The following is a 21,421-nucleotide window of genomic DNA, read 5'->3' on the forward strand; positions in this document are numbered from 1 at the left end:
ATTTGCATGGAGTATGGTTATTTCTTCTAAGTATTCTCTAGCTGGTACAGAGGTCAGGGAAAGCAGCGCCCTCCATCTGCTAGGAGACGATTGAGAGGCTGAGTGCTGTCAAGAAGGTGTCCAGCTTTTGCAGGACTCACTGTGAGCCTGCACACAGGATTGACAAGGACAGTTCACGGTTTTGTTCTGAAGATGGAGTATTGGAAGTATGCGGTGCCCTGTGTAAACTGTGTGGCCCTGGGGTCCCCAATATGGAGAACTTTGGGGATAAAACTCTGGGAATGGAGGTCTGTGGTTTGGGCCTACAGCATGGCAGGCCAGTTCTGCAGATGCTGATTCGAGCACCCTGGGGTCTGAGTTTATGGCGGCTGTCAGGCTGTGGCTCAGGCTTGAGTTTGTATCCATGGCGGACCTCCGAAAGTGGGGAGGCCACTCTGGGCCATGCAGGTTTCTCCTACTCTGAGGGTTTTACAGAGCTCTAAATAACAAGGTTACATTCTGGGGGTCAGGATGATTTCCGTTTTGTGGCTCAGGGGTCCCCTATATGGAGGGACTTGAAACCAGGTCTCTGGGGACAGATGTCGGAAAACCTAAGGTAGAATTAGGAATACGTCCTAGATACATGGCAGGCCTGAGCTGGTGGCTCTGGGGCGAGCTACCTAAGAGGTTGATTTGATGGGCGGAGCTCAGGATGAGCATCAGATTGTGCATCAGTGTCCAGGGCAGCCTATAACAATGAGGTGGCTTTGGAGACCTTGCAGGTTTCTCCTAATATGCGGGTTTTGTGCAGCTTCATAGGACACGTTTTCCTTCTGGAGGGCAGGCAGAGTCCTGTGGTGTAACTCCGAAGTCCCTCATCAGGAGGGCTTGTGGGTTGGGAGTCCAGGGATGGAAGTGTGAAAACTCAAGCTAGGGACAGGGATAGGACTAGGGCATGGTAGGCCCGATCTGCTGATGCTGAGATGAGCTCCCTTGGATCTGAAGTTAGGTCGGGTGTCAGGCTGTACTTCAGGCTGGAGTTTGTGTCCATGAGGGCCGCTGAATGTGGGATGGCCTCAGGGGGCCATGGAGGTTTCTCCGGTCTAGGTGTTTTGTGTAAACCAAAATAGCAAGATTTCATTCTGGGGGACAGGAAAATTCCTGTTTTGTAGCTAAGGGGTCCCCATATGGAGGGATTCGAGACCAGGCCTCTGATGACAGATACTGAGAACCCAAGCTAGGGTTAGGATAGGGCCTAGGGGCATGGCAGGCCCGATCTGCTGGCTGTGGGGCAAGGTACCTCAGCGGCTGAGTGGAGGGTGGTGCTCAGGCTGAGTGTCAGAATATGCATTAGTGTCTAGGGCGGGCCTCTGAAAGTGGTGGTGGCCTCAGGAGCTATGCAGGTTTCTCCTAATATGTGGGTTTTTGTGCAGCTCCTGATAGCGCTGCCTTCTGGAAGGCAGGCAGAGTCTTGTGGTGTGGCTCCAGAGTCCCCAGTCTCCAGGGCTTGAGGGCCAGGACTCTGGGGACAGAAGCCTGAAAACCCAAGCTAGTGTTAGGGTTAGGGCCTAGGGCATGGCAGGTCCAAGTTGCAGATGCTGGTGCGAGTTCCCTAGGATCTGAAGTTAGGACAGACTGTGGTTCAGGCTGGAGATTGTGTCCATGGGGGCCGCCGAATATGGCGGTGGCCTCTGGGTTCTGTGAAGTTTTTTCCCACTCTGGTGGTTATTCACAGCTCCAAATTGCAAGGTTTCATTATAGGGGACAGGAGTTCTGTTTGTGGCTCAGGAGTCCCCGATATGGAGGGATTCAAGACCAGGCCTCTGGGTATGGATGCCTTAAAACTCAGTCTAGGGCTAGGATTAGGGCCTAGGGGTATGGCGGGCCCTATCTGCTGGCTCTGGGGCGATCTCCCCAGAGGACTGCACTGAAAACAGGGCTCAGTCTGAGCGTCATAATGTAGGTGTGTGTCTAGGGTGGCTTCTGAAAGTGGTGGTGGCTTTAGGTGCCATGTAGGTTTCTCTTACTCTGAGGTTTCTAAATAGCTCCAAATAACAAGGTTTCCTTCTGGGGGCATAGGGAGTTCTTTCTTTCTTCTTCTTTTTTTTTTTTTTTTCTATGAGCTCCCTATATGGAGGGATTCAAGACCAGGCCTCTGGGGATAGATTCCTGAAAAAAAAAAACCCATGTTAGGGTTAGAATTAGGGCCTAGGGTCATGGCAGGCCTCATCTGCTGGCTCTGGGGCAAGCTACCCAGCTTGCTGGGCAAGCTACCCAGTTTGTGTTGAAGGCGGGATTCAGGCCGAGGGTCACAATACAGTTTCTTGTCCAGGGCAGCCTCTGAAAGTGGGAATGGCCTAAGGGTCCATGCAGGTTTATCCTACTCTGAGGGTTTTACACAGCTACAAATAGGAAGTTTCCTTCTGGGGAAGGAAGAGTTCTGATTTGTGGTTCTGGAGTCCCCCATATAGAGGGATTTAATATCAGGCCTCTGGGGACAGATACCTGAAAACCCTAGCTAGGCTTAGGATTAGTGCCTTGGGTCTTGGCAGGACAAATCTGCTGGCTGTGGAAAGCTACCCAGGGGCCTGAGATGAGGGAGGGCTCAAACTTAGTGTCAGGTTGCACATTAGTGTCCAGGGCATGCTATGAAAGAGGCATGGTATCGGTGGCCATGCAGATTTCTCCTAATATGATGATTTTGGGCAGCCCATAGAGCATGATCCTTCTAGAAAGCAGGCAGTGTCCAGTAGTGAGGCTCTGGAGTCTCTAATCTAGAGGGTTTGTGGATCAGGACTCTGGGGATGGAAGTCTGAAAAACCAAGCTACTTTAGTTAGGAGCTGAGGGTCACAATGCAGATTTGTGTGCAGGATGGCCTCTGAAAGTGGTGGTGGATGAATGGACCATTCAGGTCTCTCCTACACTGAAGGTTTTACACAGTCCCAAATGGCAAAGTTTCCTTCTTGGAGAGTTGGAGTAGTTCTGTTTTGTGCTCATGGTCCCCCATATGGAGGGACATGAGGCCATGCCTCTGGGGATGGATGTCTAAAAACCCAAGGTTTAGAATTGGGACCTAGATTGCAGGCCGTATCTGGTGGCTGTGGGGCAAGGTACCAGGGTTTGCTGAGTGGAGGGCAGGTCTCAAATTTAGTGTCTAATGGGCATTAGTATCCAGGGTGGAACTCTGAAGATGGGGTGACATTGGGGGCCATGCAGGTTTCTGCTATTCCAGGGGTTTTGTGTTCTTCATAGGGAACGATTTCCTTCTGAAGGCGTGGCAGAGTCCTGTGGTGTGGCTCCAGAGTCCCCAGTCTGGAGGGCTTTTGGGAAAGGATTCTGTGCATTGAATTCTGAAAACCCAAGTTGGGCCTATGGTTAGGGTATAGGGCATGGCAATCCCACTCTGGTGGCTCTGGGGTGAGGTAACCAGTGGGCTGAGCTTAGAGCTGAGCTCAAGCTCAGGGTCAGAATGCAAGTTAGTGTCCAGGGCAATCCTCTGAAATTGGGTTGGCCTCGGGAGACCACAGGTTTCTCCTAATCTGTGGGTTTTGTGCAGCTCCGTAGGGCATGGTTTCCTCGGGAATGCAGGTAGAGTCCTGTGGTGTGGTTCTGGAGTCCCCAGTCTGGAGGGCTTGTGGGCCAGGAATCTGAGGAAGGAATCCTGAAAACCCAAGATAGGGTGAGGGTTAGGGCCTAGGGCTTGGCATACCTGATCTGCAGATGTGGAGGCAAGCTCTGCAGGATCTGAAGGTAGGGCAAGTTTCAGGCACTCACTCAGTCTTGAGTCTGTGTCCATGTTGTCCAGTGATTGTGGGGACAGTCTCAAGGGGCCATGGAGGTCTCTATCTCTCTGGAGTTTTTGCACAGCTCCACATAGCAATGTTTTCTTCTGTGGGACAGGAGAAGTCTTGTTTTATGGCTCAGGGGTCCCCCTTATGGAGGGATTCAAGGCCGGGCCTATGGGTATGGATGCGTGAAAACCCAATATAGGGTTAGTCTCAGGGCCTATGGCATTGGCATGCCGATCTGCTGTCTCTCGGGAGAGCTCCCCGGGAGCTGAGTTGAAAAAAGGGCTCAGGATGAGTGTCTGATGGACATTAGTGTCCAGGGTGGAACTCGGAAACTGGGGGTGGCATTGGGGACCATGCAGGTTTCTCTATTCCAGGGTTTTTGTGTGCTCCATAGGCACAGTTTCCTTCTGAAGGGGTGGCAGAGACCTGTGGTGTGGCTCCAGAGTCGCCAGTTTGGAGGGCTTTTGGGCCAGGATTCTGTGCATTGAAGTCTGAAAACCCAAGTTAGGCCTATAGTTAGGGCATGGGGCATGGCAGTCCCACTCTGGTGGCTCTGGGGTGAGGTAACCAGCGGGCTGAGTCTAGATCTGAGCTCAAGTCGAGGGTCAGAATGCATATTAGTGTCCAGGACAAGCCTCTTAACATTGCTGGGCTCGGGAGGCTGCAGGTTTCTCCTAATCTGCGGGATTTTTGCAACTCCATATGGCATGGTTTCCTTTGGAAGGCAGGCAGAGTCCTGTGGTGTGGTTTTGGAGTCCCCAATCCAGAGGGCTTGTGGGTCAGGACTCTAGGAATGGAAGTCTGAAAACCCAAGCTAGGGTAATTGTTAGGGTTAGGGCCTAGGGCATGGCTGTCCTGATCTGCAGACACTGAGGCAAGCTCCCAGGGTTATGAAATTAGGGAATTGTCAGTCTGTGCCTCAGGCTGGAGTCCGTGTTCATGGGGGCCGCTGAATGTGGATCTGGTGTCAGGGGGAGATCGACATGTCTACAGCTCTGAGGCTTTTGTGCAGTTCCAAATAGCAAAGTTTCATTCTGGGGGATGGGAGGAGTCCTGTTTTATGGCTGAGGGGTTCCCCATATGCAGGGTTTCGAGAGTAGGCCTTTGGGTATGGATGCCTGAAAACCCATTTAGGGTTCAGAATATGGCCCAGGGGTAGCTCAGGCCTGATCTAATGGCTTTGGGGCGAGCTACCCATGGGGCTGAGTTGAAAACCGGGCTCAGGCTGAGGGTCACAATGCAGGATTGTGTGCAGGACAGCCTCTGAAAGTCATGGTGGACCCATGGACCATTCAGGTTTCTCCTACACTGAAGGTTTTACACAGCCCCAAATGACAAGGTTTCCTTCTTGGGACATTGGAGTAGTTCTGTTTTGTGGCTCATGGTCCCCCGTTATGGAGGGATATAAGGCCAAGCCTCTGGGGATGGATGTCTAAAAACCCAAGGTTTAGAATTGGGACCTAGATTGCAGGCCGTATCTGGTGGCTGTGGGTCAAGGTACCAGGGTTTGCTGAGTGGAGGGCAGGTCTCAAACTGAGTGTCTAATGGGCATTAGTATCCAGGGTGGAACTCTGAAACTGGGGTGACATTGGGGGCCATGCAGGTTTCTGCTATTACAGGGCTTTTGTGTTCTTCCTAGGGCACGGTTTCCTTCTGAATGGGTGGAAGAGTCCTGTGGTGTGGCTCCAGAGTCCCCAGTCTGGAGGGCTTTTGGGCCAGGATTCTGTGCATTGAAGTCTGATAACCCAAGGTGGGCCTATGGTTAGGGCATAGGCATGGCAGTCCCACTCTGGTGGCTCTGGGGTGAGGTACCCAGTGGGCTGAGTTTAGAGCTGAGCTCAAGCTGAGGTTCAGAATGCAAATTAGTGTCCATGGGAATCCCATGAAATTGGGTTGAACTTGGGAGGCCGAAAGTTTCCCATAATCTGCGGGATTTGTGCAGCTCTGTAGGGCATGGTTTCCTCTGGAACGCAGGTAGAGTCCTATGGTGTGGTTTTGGAGTCCCCAGTCTGGAGGGCTTGTGGGCCAGGAATCTGAGGAAGGAATCCTGAAAACCCAATCTAGGGCGAGGGTTGGGGCCTAGGGCTTGGCATACCTGATCGGCCGTTGCGGAGGCAAGCTCCCCAGGATCTGAACGTAGGGTAAGGTTCAGGCACTCATTCAGTCTTGAGTTTGTGTCCATGATACCCAGTGATTGTGGGGGCAGTCTCAAGGGGCCATGGAGGTCTCTATCTCTCTGGAGTTTTTGCACAGCTCCAAATAGCAATGTTTTCTTCTGTGGGACAGGAGAAGTCTTGTTTTATGGCTCAGAGGTCCCCAATATAAAGGTATTCAAGGCCAGGCCTATGGGTATGGATGCTTGAAAACCCAATATAGGGTTAGTCTCAGGGCCTACGGGATTGGCATGCCCGGTCTGCTGTCTCTCAGAGAGCTCCCCGGGAGCTGAGTTGAAAAAAGGGCTCAGGATGAGTGAGTGATGGACATTAGTGCCCAGGGTGGAACTCTGCAACTGGGGGTGGCATTGGGGACCATGCAGGTTTCTGCTAATCCAGGGGTTTTGTGCGCTCTATAGGCACAGTTTCCTTCTGAAGGGGTGGCAGAGACCTGTGGTGTGGCTCCAGAGTCGCCAGTCTGGAGGGCTTTTGGGCCAGGATTCTGTGCATTGAAGTCTGAAAACCCAAGTTAGGCCTATAGTTAGGGCATAGGGCATGGCAGTCCCACACTGGTGGCTGTGGGGTGATGTACCCAGGGGGCTGAGTTTGGAGCTGAGCTCATGCCGAGGGTCAGAATGCATATTAGTGTCCAGGACAAGCCTCTGAATTTGGGTTAGGCTCAGGAGGCCGCAGGTTTCTCCTAATCTGCGGGATTTTTGCAACTCCATATGGCATGGTTTCCTTTGGAAGGCAGTCAGAGTCCTGTGGTGTGGTTATGGAGTCCCCAATCCAGAGGGCTTGTGGGTCAACACTCTGGGAATGGAAGTCTGAAAACCCAAGCTAGGGAGAGGGTTAGGGTCTGGGCCTAGGGCATGGCTGGCCGGATCTGCAGACACCGAGGCAAGCTCCCAGGGTTATGAAATTAGGGAAGTGTCAGTTTGTGCCTCAGGCTGGAGATTGTGTTCACGGGGGCTGCAGAATATGGATATGGCGTCAGGGGGTCGACATGTCTAGAGCTCTGAGGCTTTTGTGCAGTTCCAAATAGCAAGGTTTAATTCTGGTGATGGGAGGAGTCCTGTTTTATGGCTCAGTGGTTCCCCATATGTAGTGATTTGAGAGTAGGCCTTTGGGCATGGAGTTCTGGAAACCCATTTAGGGTTAGGAATATGGCCCAGGGGTATGGCCGACCTGATCTGATGGCTTTATGGCGAGCTACCCATGGGGCTGAGTTGAAAACAGGGCTCAGGCTGAGGGTCCCAATGCAGCTTTGTGTGCAGGACAGCCACTGAAAGTCATGGTGGATGCATGGCCCATTCAGGTTTCTCCTACACTGAAGGTTTTACACAGCCCCAAATGGCAAGGTTTCCTTCATGGGGCTTTGGAGTAGTTCTGTTTTGTGGCTTAGGTGTCCCGCCTTATGGAGGGATATGAGGCCATGCCTCTGGGGATGGATTTCTAAAAACCCAAGGTTTAGAACTGGGACCTAGATGCATGCCAAATCTGGTGGCTGTGGGGCAAGTTACCAGGGTTTGCTGAGTGGAGGGCAGGTCTCAAATTTAGTGTCTAATGGGCATTAGTATCCTGGGTGGAACTCTGAAGCTGGGGTGACATTGGGGGCCATGGAGGTTTCTGCTATTTCAGGGGTTTTGTGTTCATCCTAGGGCACAGTTTCCTTCTGAAGGGGTGGCAGAGTCCTGTGGTGTGGCTCCAGAGTCCCCAGTCTGGAGGGCTTTTGGGAAAGGATTCCGTGCATTGAAGTCTGAAAACCCAAGGTAGGCCTATTGTTAGGGCATAGGGCATCGCAGTCCCACTCTGGTGCCTCTGGGGTGAGGTACCTAGTGGGCTGAGTTTAGAGCTGAGCTCAAGCTGAGTGTCAGAATGCATATCAGTGTCCAGGACAATCCTCTGAAATTGGGTTGGCCTTGGGAGCCCGCAGGTTTCTCCTAATCTGCGGGTTTTGTGCAGCTCTGTAGGGCATGGTTTCCTCGGGAAAGCCCATAGAGTCCTGTGGTATGGTTCTGGAGTCCCCAGTCTGGAGGGCTTGTGGGCCAGGAATCTGGGCAAGGAAGTCTGAATACCAAAGCTAGCATGAGGGTTAGGGCCTAGGGTTTGGCATACCTGATCTGCCGATGCGGAGTCATGCTCCCCAGGATCTGAACGTAGGGTAAGGTTCAGGCATTCACTCAGTCTTGAGTTTGTGTCCATGATGGCCAGTGATTGTGGGGCAGTCTCAAGGGGCCATGGAGGTCTCTATCTCTCTGGAGCTTTCGCACAGCTCCAAATAGCAATGTTTTCTTCTGTGGGACAGGAGGCATCTTGTTTTATGGCTCAGGGTTCTCCAGTATGGATGGATTCAAGGCCGGGCTTATGGGTATGGATGCTTGAAAACCCAATATAGGGTTACTCTCAGGCCTACGGGATTGACATCCCCAATCTGCTGTCTCTCGGGAGAGCTACCCGGGAGCGGAGTTGAAAAAAGGGCTCAGGATGAGTGTGTGATGGACTAGTGCCCAGGGTGGAACTCTGCAACTGGGGGTGGCATTGGGGGCCATGCAGGTTTCTGCTATTCCAGGGGTTTTGTGCGCTTCATAGGGCATAGTTTCCTTCTGAAGAGGTAGCAGAGACCTGTGGTGGCAGAGTCGCCAGTCTGGAGGGCTTTTGGGCCAGGATTCTGTGCATTGAAGTCTGAAAACCCAAGTTAGGCCTATAGTTAGGGCATGGGGCATGGCAGTCCCACTCTGGTGGCTCTGGGGTGACGTACCCAGCGGGCTGAGTTTAGAGCTGAGCTCAAGCTGAGTGTCAGAATGCATATTTGTGTCCAGGACAAGCCTCTGAATTTGGGTTAGGCTCTGGAGGCTGCAGGTTTCTCCTAATCTGCAGGATTTGTGCAACTCCATAGGCCATGGTTTCCTTGGGAAGGCAGGCAGAGTCCTGTGGTGTGGTTCTGGAGTCCCCAATCCAGATGGTTGTTGGGTCAGGCCTCTGGCAATGGAAGTCTGAAAACCCAAGCTAGTGATAGGGTTAGGGTTGGGTCCTAGGGAATGGCTGGCCTGATCTGCAGACAGGGAGGCAAGCTCCCAGGGTTATGAAATGACGGAAGTGTCAGTGTGTGCCTCAGGCTGGAGTCTGTGTTCATGGAGGCAGCTGAATGTGGATGTGGTGTCATGGGGAGATCGACATTTCTACAGCTCTGAGGCTTTGTGTAGTTCCAAATAGCAAGGTTTAATTCTGGTGATGGGATGAGTCCTGTTTTATGGCTCAGAGATTCCCCATATCTAGGGATTCGAGAGTAGGCCTTTGGGTATGGATGTCTGAAAACACATTTAGGGTTAGAACATGGCCCAGGGGTAGGACAGGCCTGATCTGATGGCTTTTGGGCGAGCTACCCATGGGAATGAGTTGAAAACAGGACTTAGGCTGAAGGTCACAATGCAGGTTTGTGTGCAGGACAGCCTCTGAGACATGGTGGATGCATGGACCATTCAGGTTTCTCCTACACTGAATGTTTTACACAGCCCCACATGGCAAGGTTTCCTTCTTGGGGCATTGGAGTAGTTCTGTTTTGTGGCTCAGGGGTCCCCCCTTATGGAGGGATATGAGGCCATGGCTCTGGGGATGGATGTCTAAAATCCTAAGGTTTAGAATTGGGACCTAGATTGCAGGCCGTATCTGGTGGCTGTGGGTCAAGGTACCAGGGTTTTCTGAGTGGAGGGCAGGTCTCAAACTGAGTGTCTAATGGGCATTAGTATCCAGGGTGGAAGTCTGAAGATGGGGTGACATTGGGGGCCATGCAGGTTTCTGCTATTCCAGGGCTTTTGTGTTCTTCCTAGGGCACGGTTTCCTTCTGAATGGGTGGAAGAGTCCTGTGGTGTGGCTCTAGATTCCCCAGTCTGCAGGGCTTTTGGGCCAGGATTCTGTGCATTGAAGTCTGAAAACCCAAGTTGGGCCTATGGTTAGGGCATAGAGCATGGCAGTCCGACTCTGGTGGCTCTGGGGTGAGGTACCCAGTGGGCTGAGTTTAGAGCTGAGCTTAAGCTGAGGGTCAGAATGCAAATTAGTGTCCAGGGCAATCCCATGAAATTGGGTTGACCTCGGGAGACCACAGGTTTCTCCTAATCTGCGGGTTTTGATCAGCTCCGTAGGGCATGTTTTCCTCGTGAACGCAGGTAGAGTCCTGTGGTGTGGTTCTGGGGTCGCCAGTCTTGATGGCATGTGGGCCAGGAATCTGGGGAACGAAGTCTGAAAACCCAAGCTAGGGTGCGGGTTAGAGCCTAGGGCTTCGCATACCTGATCGGCCAATGTGGAGGCAAGCTCTGCAGGATCTGAAGGTAGGGCAAGTTTCAGGCACTCACTCAGTCTTGAGTTTGTGTCCATGATGGCCAGTGATTGTGGGGGCAGTCTCAAAGGGCCATGGAGGTCTCTATCTCTCTGGAGTTTTTGCACAGCTCCAAATAGCAATGTTTTCTTCTGTGGGACAGGAGGCGTCTTGTTTTATTGCTCAGGGGTCCCCAGTATGGAGGTATTCAAGCCCGGGCCTATGGGTATGGATGCTTGAAAACCCAATATAGGGTTAGTATCAGGGCCTATGGGATTGGCATGTCCGATCTGCTGTCTCTCCGGAGAGCTCCTCTGGAGCTGAGTTTAAAACGGGCTCCGGATGAGTGTGTGATGGACATTAGTGCCCAGGGTGGATCTCTGAAACTGGGGGTGGCATTGGAGGCCATGCAGGTTTCTGCTATTCCAGGGGTTTTGTGCGCTCCATAAGGCAGAGTTTCCTTCTGAAGGGATGGCAGAGACCTGTGGTGTGGCTCCAGAGTCGCCAGTTTGGAGGGCTTTTGGGCCAGGATTCTGTGCATTGAAGTCTGAAAACCCAAGTTAGGCCTATAGTTAGGGCACAGGGCATGGCAGTCCCACTCTGGTGGCTCTGGGGTGAGATACCCATTGGGCTGAGTTTAGAGGTGAGCTGACGCCGAGGGTCAGAATGCATAATAGTGACCAGGACAAGCCTCTGAATTTGGGTTGGGCTCGGGAGGCCGCAGGTTTCTCTTATTCTGCAGGATTTGTGAAACTCCATATGGCATGGTTTCCTTGGGAAGGCAGGCAGAGTCCTGTGGTGTGCTTCTGAAGTCTCCAGTCCAGAGGGCTTGTGGGTCCGGACTCTGGGAATGGAAGTCTGAAAACCCAAGGTAGGGTTAGGGTTAGGGTTAGTGTTAGGGCCTAGGGCATGGCTGTCCTGATCTGCAGACACCGAGGCAAGCTCCCAGGGTTATGAAATTAGGGAAGAGTCAGTCTGTGCCTCAAGCTGGAGTTTGTGTTCATGGGGGCTGCTGAATATCTATGTGGGGTCAGGGGGAGATCGACATTTCTACAGCTCTGAGGCTTTTGTGCAGTTCCAAATAGTAAGGTTTCATTCTGGGGGATGGGAGGACTCCTGTTTTATGGCTCGGGTGTTCCCCATATTTAGGGATTCGAGAGTAGGCCTTTGGGTATGGCTGTCTGTAAATCCATTTAAGGTTATGAATATGGCCCATGGGTATGGCAGGCCTGATCTGATGGCTTTGGGGCGAGCTACCCATGAGGCTGAGTTGAAAACAGGGCTCAGGCTGAGGGTCACAATGCAGGTTTGTGTGCAGGACAGCCTCTGAAAGTCATGGTGGATGCATGGGACATTCAGGTTTCTCCTACACTGAAGGTTTTACACAGCCCCAAATGGCAAGGTTACCTTCTTGGTGCATTGGAGTAGTTCTGTTTTGTAGCTCAGGGGTCCCCCCTTAAGGAGGGATATGAGGCCATGTCTCTGGGGATGGATGTCTAAAAACCCAAGGTTTAGAATTGGGACCTAGATTGCAGGCCGTATCTGGTGGCTGTGGGGCAAGGCACCAGGGTTTGCTGAGTGGAGGGCAGGTCTCCCACTGAGTGTCTAATGGGCATTAATATCCAGGGTGGAAGTCTGAAACTGGGGTGACATTGGGGGCCATGCCGGTTTCTGCTATTCCAGGGCTTTTGTGTTCTTCCTAGGGCATAGTTTCCTTCTGAAGGGGTGGCAGAGTCTTGTGGTGTGGCTCCAGAGTCCCCAGTCTGGAGGGCTTTTGGGCCAGGATTCTGTGCATTGAAGTCTGAAAACCCAAGTTGGGCCTATGGTTAGGGCATAGGGCATGGCAGTCCGACTCTGGTGGCTCTGAGGTGAGGTACCCAGTGGGCTGAGTTTAGAGCTGAGCTCAAGCTGAGGGTCAGAATGCAAATTAGTTTCCAGGGCAATCCTTCTGAAATTGGCTTGGCCTCGGGAGACCACTGGTTTCTCCTAATCTGCGGGTTTTGTGCAGCTCCATTTGGCATGGTTTCCTCAGGCACGTAGGTAGAGTCCTGTGGTGTGGTTCTGGAGTCCCCAGTCTGGAGGGCTTGTGGGCCAGGAATCTGGGGAAGAAAGTCTGAAAACCCAAGCTAGGGTGAGGGTTAGGGCCTAGGGCTTCGCATACCTGATCTGCAGATGCGGAGGCAAGCTCTGCAGGATCTGAAGGTAGGGCAAGTTTCAGGCACTCACTCAGTCTTGAGTTTGTGTCCATGATGGCCCTAATTTTGGGCACAGTCTCAAGGGGCCATGGAGGTTTCTACCTCTCTGGAGTTTTTGCAGAGCTCCAAATAGCAATGTTTTCTTCTGTGGGACAGGAGGAGTCTTCTTTTATGGCTCAGGGGTCCCCAGTATGTAGGGATTCAAGGCCAGGCCTATGGGTATGGATGCTTGAAAACCCAATATAGCATTAGTTTCAGGGCCTATAGGATTGGCATGCCCGATCTGCTGTCTCTCGGGAGAGCTCCCCGGGAGCTGAGTTGAAAAAAGGGCTCAGGATGAGTGTCTGATGGACATTAGTGTCCAGGGTGGAACTCTGAACCTGGGTGTCATTAGCGTCCATGCAGGTTTCTGCTCTTCCAGGGGTTTTGTGCGCCCCATAGGACAGATTTTCCTTCTGAAGGGGTGGCAGAGACCTGTGGTGTGGCTCCAGAGTCGCCAGTTTGGAGGGCTTTTGGGCCAGGATTCTGTGCATTGAAGTCTGAAAACCCAAGTTAGGCCTATAGTTAGGGCATAGGGCATGGCAGTCCCACTCTGGTGGCTCTGGGGTGAGATACCCAGCCGGCTGAGTTTAGAGCTGAGCACAAGCTGAGGGTCAGAATGCATATTAGTGTCCAGGACAAGCCTCTGAATTTGGGTTGGGCACAGGAGGCCGAAGGTTTCTCCTAATCTGGGCGTTGTGCAACTCCATAGGGCATGGATTCCTTGGGAAGGCAGGCAGAGTCCTGTGGTGTGGTTCTGGAGTCCCCAATCCAGAGGGCTTGTGGGTCAGGACTCTAGGAATGGAAGTCTGAAAACCCAAGCTAGGTTTAGGGTTAGGGTTAGGGCCTCGGGCATGGCTGTCCTGATCTGCAGACACCGAGGGAAGCTCCCAGGTTTATGAAATTAGGGAAGTGTCAGTCTGTGCCTCAGGCTGGAGTTTGTGTCCATGTGGGCTGCTGAATATCTATGTGGGGTCAGGGGGAGATCGACCTTTCTACAGCTGTGAGGCTTTTGTGCAGTAACAAATAGCAAGGTTTCATTCTGGGGGATGGGAGGAGACCTGTTTTATGGCTCAGAGGTTCCCCAAATGTAGGGATTCGAGAGTAGGCCTTTGGGTATGGATGTCTGAAAACCCATTAGGGTTATGAATATGGCCCATGGGTAAGGCAGGCCTGATCTGATGGCTTTGGGGCGAGCTACCCATGGGGCTGAGTTGAAAACCGGGCTCAGGCTGAGGGTCACAATGCAGGTTTGTTTGCAGGACAGCCTCTGAAAGTCAGGGTGGACGCATAGACCATTCAGGTTTCTCCTACACTGAAGGTTTTACACAGCCCCAAATGGCAAGGTTTCCTTCTTGGGGCATTGGAGTAATCGAGTTTTGTGGCACAGTGGTCCCCCCTTATGGAGGGATATGAGGCCAAGCCTCTGGGAATGGATGTCTAAATACTCAAGGTTTAGAATTGGGACTTAGTTTGCAGGCCGTATCTGGTGGCTGTGGGGCAAGTTACCAGGGTTTGCTGAGTGGACGGCAGGTCTCAGACTGAGTGTCTAATGGGCATTAGTATCCAGGGTGGAGCTCTGAAACTGCAGTGACATTGGGGGCCATGCAGGTTTCTGCTATTCCAGGGGTTTTGTGTTCTTCATAGGGCAAGGTTTCCTTCTGATGGGGTAGTAGAGTCCTGTGGTGTGGCTCCAGAATCCACAGTCTGGAGGGCTTTGGGGCCAGGATTCTGTGCATGGAAGTCTGAAAACCCAAGGTGGGCCTTAGGTTAGGGTAGACGGCATGGCAGTCCCACTCTGGTGCCTCTGGGGTGAGGTACCCAGTGGGTTGAGTTTAGCGCTGAGCTCAAGATGGGGGTCAGAATGCAAATTAGTGTCCGGGGCAATCCTCTGAAATTGAGTTGGCCTCGGGAGACCGCTGGTTTCTCCTAATCTGCGGGTTTTGTGCAGGTCCGTTGGGCATGGTTTCCTCAGGCACGTAGGTAGAGTCCTGTGGTGTGGTCTGGGGTCCCCAATCTGGAGGGCTTGTGGGCCAGGAATCTGGGGAAGTATGTCTGAAAACCCAAGCTAGGGTGTGGGTTAGGGCCTGGGCCTTGGCATACCTGATCTGCAGATGCAGGGGCAAGCTCCCCAGGATCTGAAGTTAGGGCAAGGTTCAAGCAATCACTCAGTCTTGAGTTTGTGTCCATGATGGCCAGTGATTGCGGGGTAGTCTCGAGGGGCCATGGAAGTCTCTACCTCTCTGGAGTTTTTGCACAGCTCCACATAGCAATGTTTTCTTCTCTGGGACAGGAGGAGTCTTGTTTTATGGCTCAGGGGTCCCCAGTATGGAAGGATTCAAGGCCGGGCCTATGGGTATGGATGCTTGAAAACCCAATATAGGGTTAGTCTCAGGGCCTTCGGGATTGGCATGCCCGATCTGCTCTCTCTCAGGAGAGCTACCCGGGTACGGAGTTGAAAAAGGGGCTCAGGATGAGTGTCTGATTCCCGGGTGGATCTCTGAACCTGGGGGTGGCATTGGGGGTCATGCAGGTATCTGCTATTCAAGGGGTTTTGTGCGCTCCATAGGGCACAGATTCTTTCTGAAGGCGTGGCAGATACCTGTGGTGTGGCTCCAGAGTCGCCAGTTTGGAGGGCTTTTGGGCCAGGATTCTGTGCATTGAAGTCTGAAAACCCAAGTTAGGCCTATGGTTTGGGCATAGGGCATGGCAGTCCCACTCTGGTGGCTCTGGGGTGAGGTACCCAGCGGGCTGAATTTAGAGGTGAGCTGAAGCCGAGGGTCAGAATGCATATTAGTGTCCAGGACAAGCCTCTGAATTTGGGTTGGGCTCGGGAGGCCGCAGGTTTCTCCTAATCTGCGGGATTTGTGCAACTCCATAGGGCATGGTTTCCTTGGGAAGGCAGGCAGAGTCCTGTGGTGTGGTTCTGGAGTCCCCAATCCAGAGGGCTTGTGGGTCAGGACTCTGGGAATGGAAGTCTGAAAGCCCAAGCTAGGGTTAGGGTTAGGGTCTGGGCCTAGGGCATGGCTGGTCCGATCTGCAGACACCGAGGCAAGCTCCCAGGGTTATGAATTTAGGGAAGTGTCAGTCTGTGCCTCAGGCTGGAGTTTGTGTTCATGGGCGCCACTGAATGTGGATGTGACGTCATGGGGAGATCGACATTTCTACAGCTCTAAGTCTTTTTTGCAGTTCCAGATAGCAAGGTTTCATTCTGATTGATGGAAGGAGACTGGTTTTATGGCTCAGAGGTTCCCCAAATGTAGGGATTCGAGAGTAGGCCTTTGGGTATGGATGTCTGAAAACCCATTAGGGTTAGGAATATGGTCCAGGGGTAAGGCAGGCCTAATCTGATGGCTTTGGGGCGACCTACCCATGGGGCTGAGTTGAAAACAGGGCTCAGGCTGAGGGTCACAATGCAGCTTTGTGTGCAGGACAGCCTGTGAAAGTCATGGTGGACGCATGGACCATTCAGGTTTCTCCTACATTGAAGGTTTGACACAGCCCTAAATGGCAAGGTTTCCTTCTTGGGGCATTGGAGTTGTTCTGTATTGTGGCTCAGGGGTCCCCCCTTAAGGAGGGATATGAGGCCATGCCTCTGGGGATGGATGTCTAAAAACCCAAGGTTTAGAATTGGGACAGAGATTGCAGGCCGTATCTGGTGGCTGTGGGGTAAGGTACCAGGGATTGCTGAGTCGAGGGCAGGTCTCAGACTGAGTGTCTAATGGGCATTAGTATCCTGGGTGAAACTCTGAAGCTGGGGTGACATTGGGGGCCATGGAGGTTTCTGCTATTCCAGGGGTTTTGTGTTCATCCTAGGGCACGGTTTCCTTCTGAATGGGTGGCAGAGTCCTGTGGTGTGGCTCCAGAGTCCCCAGTCTGGACGGCTTTGGGGCCAGGATTCTGCGCATTGAAGTCTGAAAATCCAAGTTGGGCCTATGGTTATGGCAGAGGGCATGGCATTCCCACCCTGGTGGCTCTGGGGTGAGGTACTCCGTGGGCTGAGTTTAGAGCTGAGCTCAAGCTGAGGGTCAGAATGCAAATTAGTGTCCAGGGCAATCCTCTGAAATTGGGTGGTCTCAGGAGACCGCAGGTTTCTCCTAATCTGCGGGTTTTGTGCAGCTCCGAAGGGCATGTTTTCCTCGGGAACGCAGGTTGTGTCCTGTGGTGTGGTTCTGGAGTCCCCAGTCTGGAGGGCTTGTGGGACAGGGATCTGGGGAAGGAAGTCTGAAAACCAAAGTAAGGGTGAGGGCTAGGGCCTAGGGCTTGGCATACCTGATCTGCAGATGCGGAGCCAAGCTCCTCAGGATCTGAAGGTAGGGCAAGGTTCAGGCACTCACTCAGTCTTGAGTTTCTGTCCATGATGGCCAGTGATTATGGGGTCAGTAAAAAGGGAACATGGAGGTCTCTACCTCTCTGGAGTTTTTGCACAGCTCCTAATAGCAATGTTTTTTTCTGTGGGACAGGAGGAGTCTTCTTTTATGGCTCAGGGGTCCCCAGAATGGAGGCATTCAAGGCCGGGCCTATGGTATGGATGCTTGAAAACCCAATATAGGGTTAGTCTCAGGGCCTATGAGATTGGCATGCCCGATCTGCTGTCTCTCGGGAGAGCTACCCGGGAGCAGAGTTGAAAAAGGGGCTCAGGATGAGTGTCTGATGGACAATAGTTTCCAGGGTGGAACTCTGAATCTGGGGTTGGCATTGGGGGTCATGCAGGATCCTGCTATTCCAGGGGTTTTGTGCACTCCATAGGGCACAGTTTCTTTCTGAAGAGGTGGCAGAGACCTGTGGTGTGGCTCCAGAGTCGCCAGTTTGGAGGGCTTTTGGGCCAGGATTCTGTGCATTGAAGTCTGAAAACCCAAGTTAGGCCTATGGTTCTGGCATAGGGCATGGCAGTCCCACTCTGGTGGCTCTGGGGTGAGCAACCCAGCCGGCTGAGTTTAGAGCTGAGCTCAGGCCGAGGATCAGAATGCATATTAGTGTCCAGGACAAGCCTCTGAATTTGGGTTGGGCTCGGGAAGCCTCAGGTTTCTCCTAATCTGCAGGATTTGTGCAACTCCATAGGGCATGGTTTCTTTGGGAAGGCAGGCAGAGTCCTTAGGTGTGGTTCTGGAATCCCTAGTGTAGAAGGCTTGTGGGTCAGGACTCTCGGAATGGAAGTCTGAAAGCCCAAGCTAGGGTTAGGGTTAGGGTTAGGGCCTAGGGCATGGCTGTCCTGATCTGCAGACACCGAGGCAAGCTCCCAAGGATATGAAATTAGGGAAGTGTCATCTGTGCCTCTGGCTGGAGTTTGTGTTCATGGGGGCCGCTGAATGTGGTTGTGGCGTCAGGGGGAGATCGACCTTTCTACAGCTCTGAGGCTTTTGTGCAGTTCCAGATAGCAAGGTTTCATTCTGGGGGATGGGAGGAGTCCTGTTTTATGGCTCAGTGGTTCCCCATATGTTCGGATTCGAGAGTAGGCCTTTGGGTATGGATGTCTGAAAACACATTTAGGGTTAGGAATATGGCCCAGGGTTATGGCAGGCCTGATCTGATGGCTTTGGGGCGAGCTACCCATGGGGCTGAGTTGAAAACAGGGCTCAGGCTGAGGGTCACAATGCAGGTTTGTGTGCAGGACAGCCTCTGAAAGTGATGGTGGACGCATGGACCATTCAGGATTCTCCTACACTGAAGGATTTACACAGCCCCAAATGGCAAGGTTTCCTTCTTGTGGCATTGGAGACGTTCTGTTTTGTGGCTCATGGGTCCCCCCTTAGGGAGGGATATAAGGCCATGCCTCTGGGGATGGATGTCTAAAAACCCAAGGATTAGAATTTGGACCTAGATTGCAGGCTGTATCTGGTCGCTGTGGGGCAAGGTACCAGGGTTTGCTGAGTGGAGGGCAGGTCTCAGACTGAGTGTCTAATGGGCATTAATATCCAGGGTGGAACTCTGAAACTGGGGTGACATTGGGGGCCAAGCAGGTTTCTGCTATTCCAGAGGTTTTGTGTTCTTCAAAGGGCATGGTTACCTTCTGAAGGGTTAGTAGAGTCCTGTGGTGTGGCTGAAGATTCGCCAGTTTGGAGGGCTTTTCGGCCAGGATTCTGTGCATTGAAGTCTGAAAACCCAAGTTAGGCCTATAGTTAGAGCATAGGGCATGGCAGTCCCAATCTGGTGGCTCTGGGGTGAGGTTTCCAGACGGCTGAGTTTAGAGCTGAGCTCATGCTGAGTGTCAGAATGTAAATTAGTGTCCAGGGCAAACCTCTGAAATTGAGTTGGCCTCGGAGACCGCAGGTTTCTCGTAATGTGCCTTTTTTTTTTGCAGCTCCTTAGGGCATGGTTTCCACGGGAACGCAGGTAGAGTCCTGTGTTGTGGTTCTGGATTCCCAAATCTGGAGGGCTTGTGGGCCAGGAATCTGGGGAAGGAAGTCTGAAAACCCAAGCTAGGGTGAGGGTAGGGCCTAGGGATTGGCATACCTGATCTGCAGATGGGGAGGCAAGCTCCCCAGGATCTGAAGGTAAGGCAAATTAAGGCACGCACTCAGTCTTGAGTTTGTGTCCATGATGGCCAGTGATTGTGGGGGCAGTCTCAATGGGCCATGGAGTTCTCTACCTCTCTGGAGTTTTTTGTTTGTTTCCTTGTTTATTTACAGCATAACAGTGTTCATTGTTTTGGCATCACACCCAGTGCTCCATGCAGTAAGTACCCTCGCTATTACCCACCACCTGGTTCCTCAACCTCCCACACCCCCCCCCACCCTTTCAAAACCCTCTGGTTGTTTTTCAGAGTCCATAGTCTCTCATGGTTCATCTCCCCTTCCAGTTTCCCTCAACTCCGTCTCCTCTCCATCTCCCCACGTCCTCCATGTTCTTTGTTATGCTCCACAAATAAGTGAGACCCTATGATACTTGACTCTCTCTGCTTGACTTATTTCGCTCAGCATAATCTCTTCTAATCCCGTCCATGTTGCTACAAAAGTTGGGTATTCATCCTTTCTGATGGAGGCATAATACTCCATTGTGTATATGGACCACATCTTCCTTATCCATTCATCCGTTGAAGGGCATCTTGGTTCTTTCCACAGTTTGGTGACCGTGGCCATTGCTGCTATAAACTTTGGGGTACAGATGGCCCTTCTTTTCACTACATCTGTATCTTTGGGGTAAATATCCAGCAGTGCAATTGCAGGGTCATACGGAAGCTCTATTCTTAATTTCTTGAGGAATCTCCACACTGTTCTCCAAAGTGGCTACACTAACTTGCATTCCGACCAACAGTGTAAGAGGGTTCCCCTTTCTCCACATCCTCTCCAACACACGTTGTTTCCTGTCTTGCTAATTTTGGCCATTCTAACTGGTGTCAGGTGGTATCTCAATGTGGTTTTAATTTGAATCTCCCCGATGGCTAGTGATGATGAACATTTTTTCATGTGTCTGATAGCCATTTGTATGTCTTCGTTGGAGAAGTGTCTGTTCATATCTTCTGCCCATCTTTGGATATGATTATCTGTTTTGTGTGTGTTGAGTTTGAGAAGTTCTTTATAGATCCTGGATATCAACCTTCTGTCTGTACTGTCATTTGCAAATATCTTCTCCCATTCCGTGGGTTGCCTCTTTGTTTTGTTGACTGTTTCCTTTGCTGTGCAGAAGCTTTTGATCTTGATGAAGTCCCAAAAGTTCATTTTCGCTTTTGTTTCCTTGGCCTTTGGAGACATATCTTGAAAGAAGTTTCTGTGGCTGATATCGAAGAGGTTACTGCCTATGTTCTCCTCTAGGATTCTGAGAGATTCCTGTCTCACGTTGAGATCTTTTATCCATTTTGAGTTTATCTTTGTGTACGGTGTAAGAAAATGGTCGAGTTTCATTCTTCTACATATCGCTGTCCAGTTTTCCCAGCACCATTTATTGAAGAGACTGTCTTTTTTCCATTGAATATTTTTTCCTGTTTTGTCAAAGATTATTTGACCATAGAGTTGAGGGTCCCTATCTGAGTTCTCCACTCTGTTCCACTGGTCTATGTGTCTGTTTTTATGCCAGTACCACGCTGTCTTGGTGATCACAGCTTTGTAGTAAAGCTTGAAATCGGGTAACGTGATGCTGCCGGTTTTGTTTTTGTTTTTCAACATTTCCTTAGCAATTCGGGGTCTCTTCTGACTCCATACAAGTTTTAGGATTATTTGCTCCAGCTCTTTGAAAAATACCGGTGGAGTTTTGATTGGAATGGCATTAAAAGTATAGATTGCTCTAGGCAGTATAGACATTTTAACAATGTTTATTCTTCCAATCCAAGAGCATGGAACAGTCTTCCATCTTTTTGTGTCTTCTTCAATTTCTTTCATGAGTGTTCTGTATTTCCTCGAGTACAGGTCCTTTACCTCTTTGGTTAGGTTTATTCCCAGGTATCTTATGGTTCTTGGTGCTATAGTAAATGGAATCGATTCTCTAATTTCCCTTTCTGTTTTTTCATTGTTAGTGTATAAGAAAGCCACTGATTCTGTACATTGTCTTTGTATCCTGCCACGTTACTGAATTGCTGTATGAGTTCTAATAGTTTGGGAGTGGAGTCTTTGGGGTTTTCCATATAAAGAATCATGTCATCTGTGAAGAGAGAGTTTGACTTCTTCCTTGCCAATTTGGACACCTTTTATTCCTCTTTGTTGTCTGATTGCCGTTGCTAGAACTTCGAATACTATGTTGACCAAGAGTGGTGAGAGTGGGCATCCTTGTCGTGTTCCTGATCTCAACGGGAAGGCTGCAAGCTTTTTCCCATTGAGGATGATATTTGCTGTGGGTCTTTCATAGATAGATTTTATGAAGTTCAGGAATGTTCCCCCCATCCCTATACTTTGAAGCGTTTTCATCAGGAACGGATGCTGGATTTCGTCAAATGCTTTTTCTGCATCAATTGAGAGGACCATGTGGTTCTTCTCTCTTCTCTTATTGATTTGTTCTATCACACGGATTGATTTGCG

Source organism: Meles meles, chromosome 11, assembly GCF_922984935.1.
Source record: "Meles meles chromosome 11, mMelMel3.1 paternal haplotype, whole genome shotgun sequence".
Classification (NCBI taxonomy): domain Eukaryota; kingdom Metazoa; phylum Chordata; class Mammalia; order Carnivora; family Mustelidae; genus Meles; species Meles meles.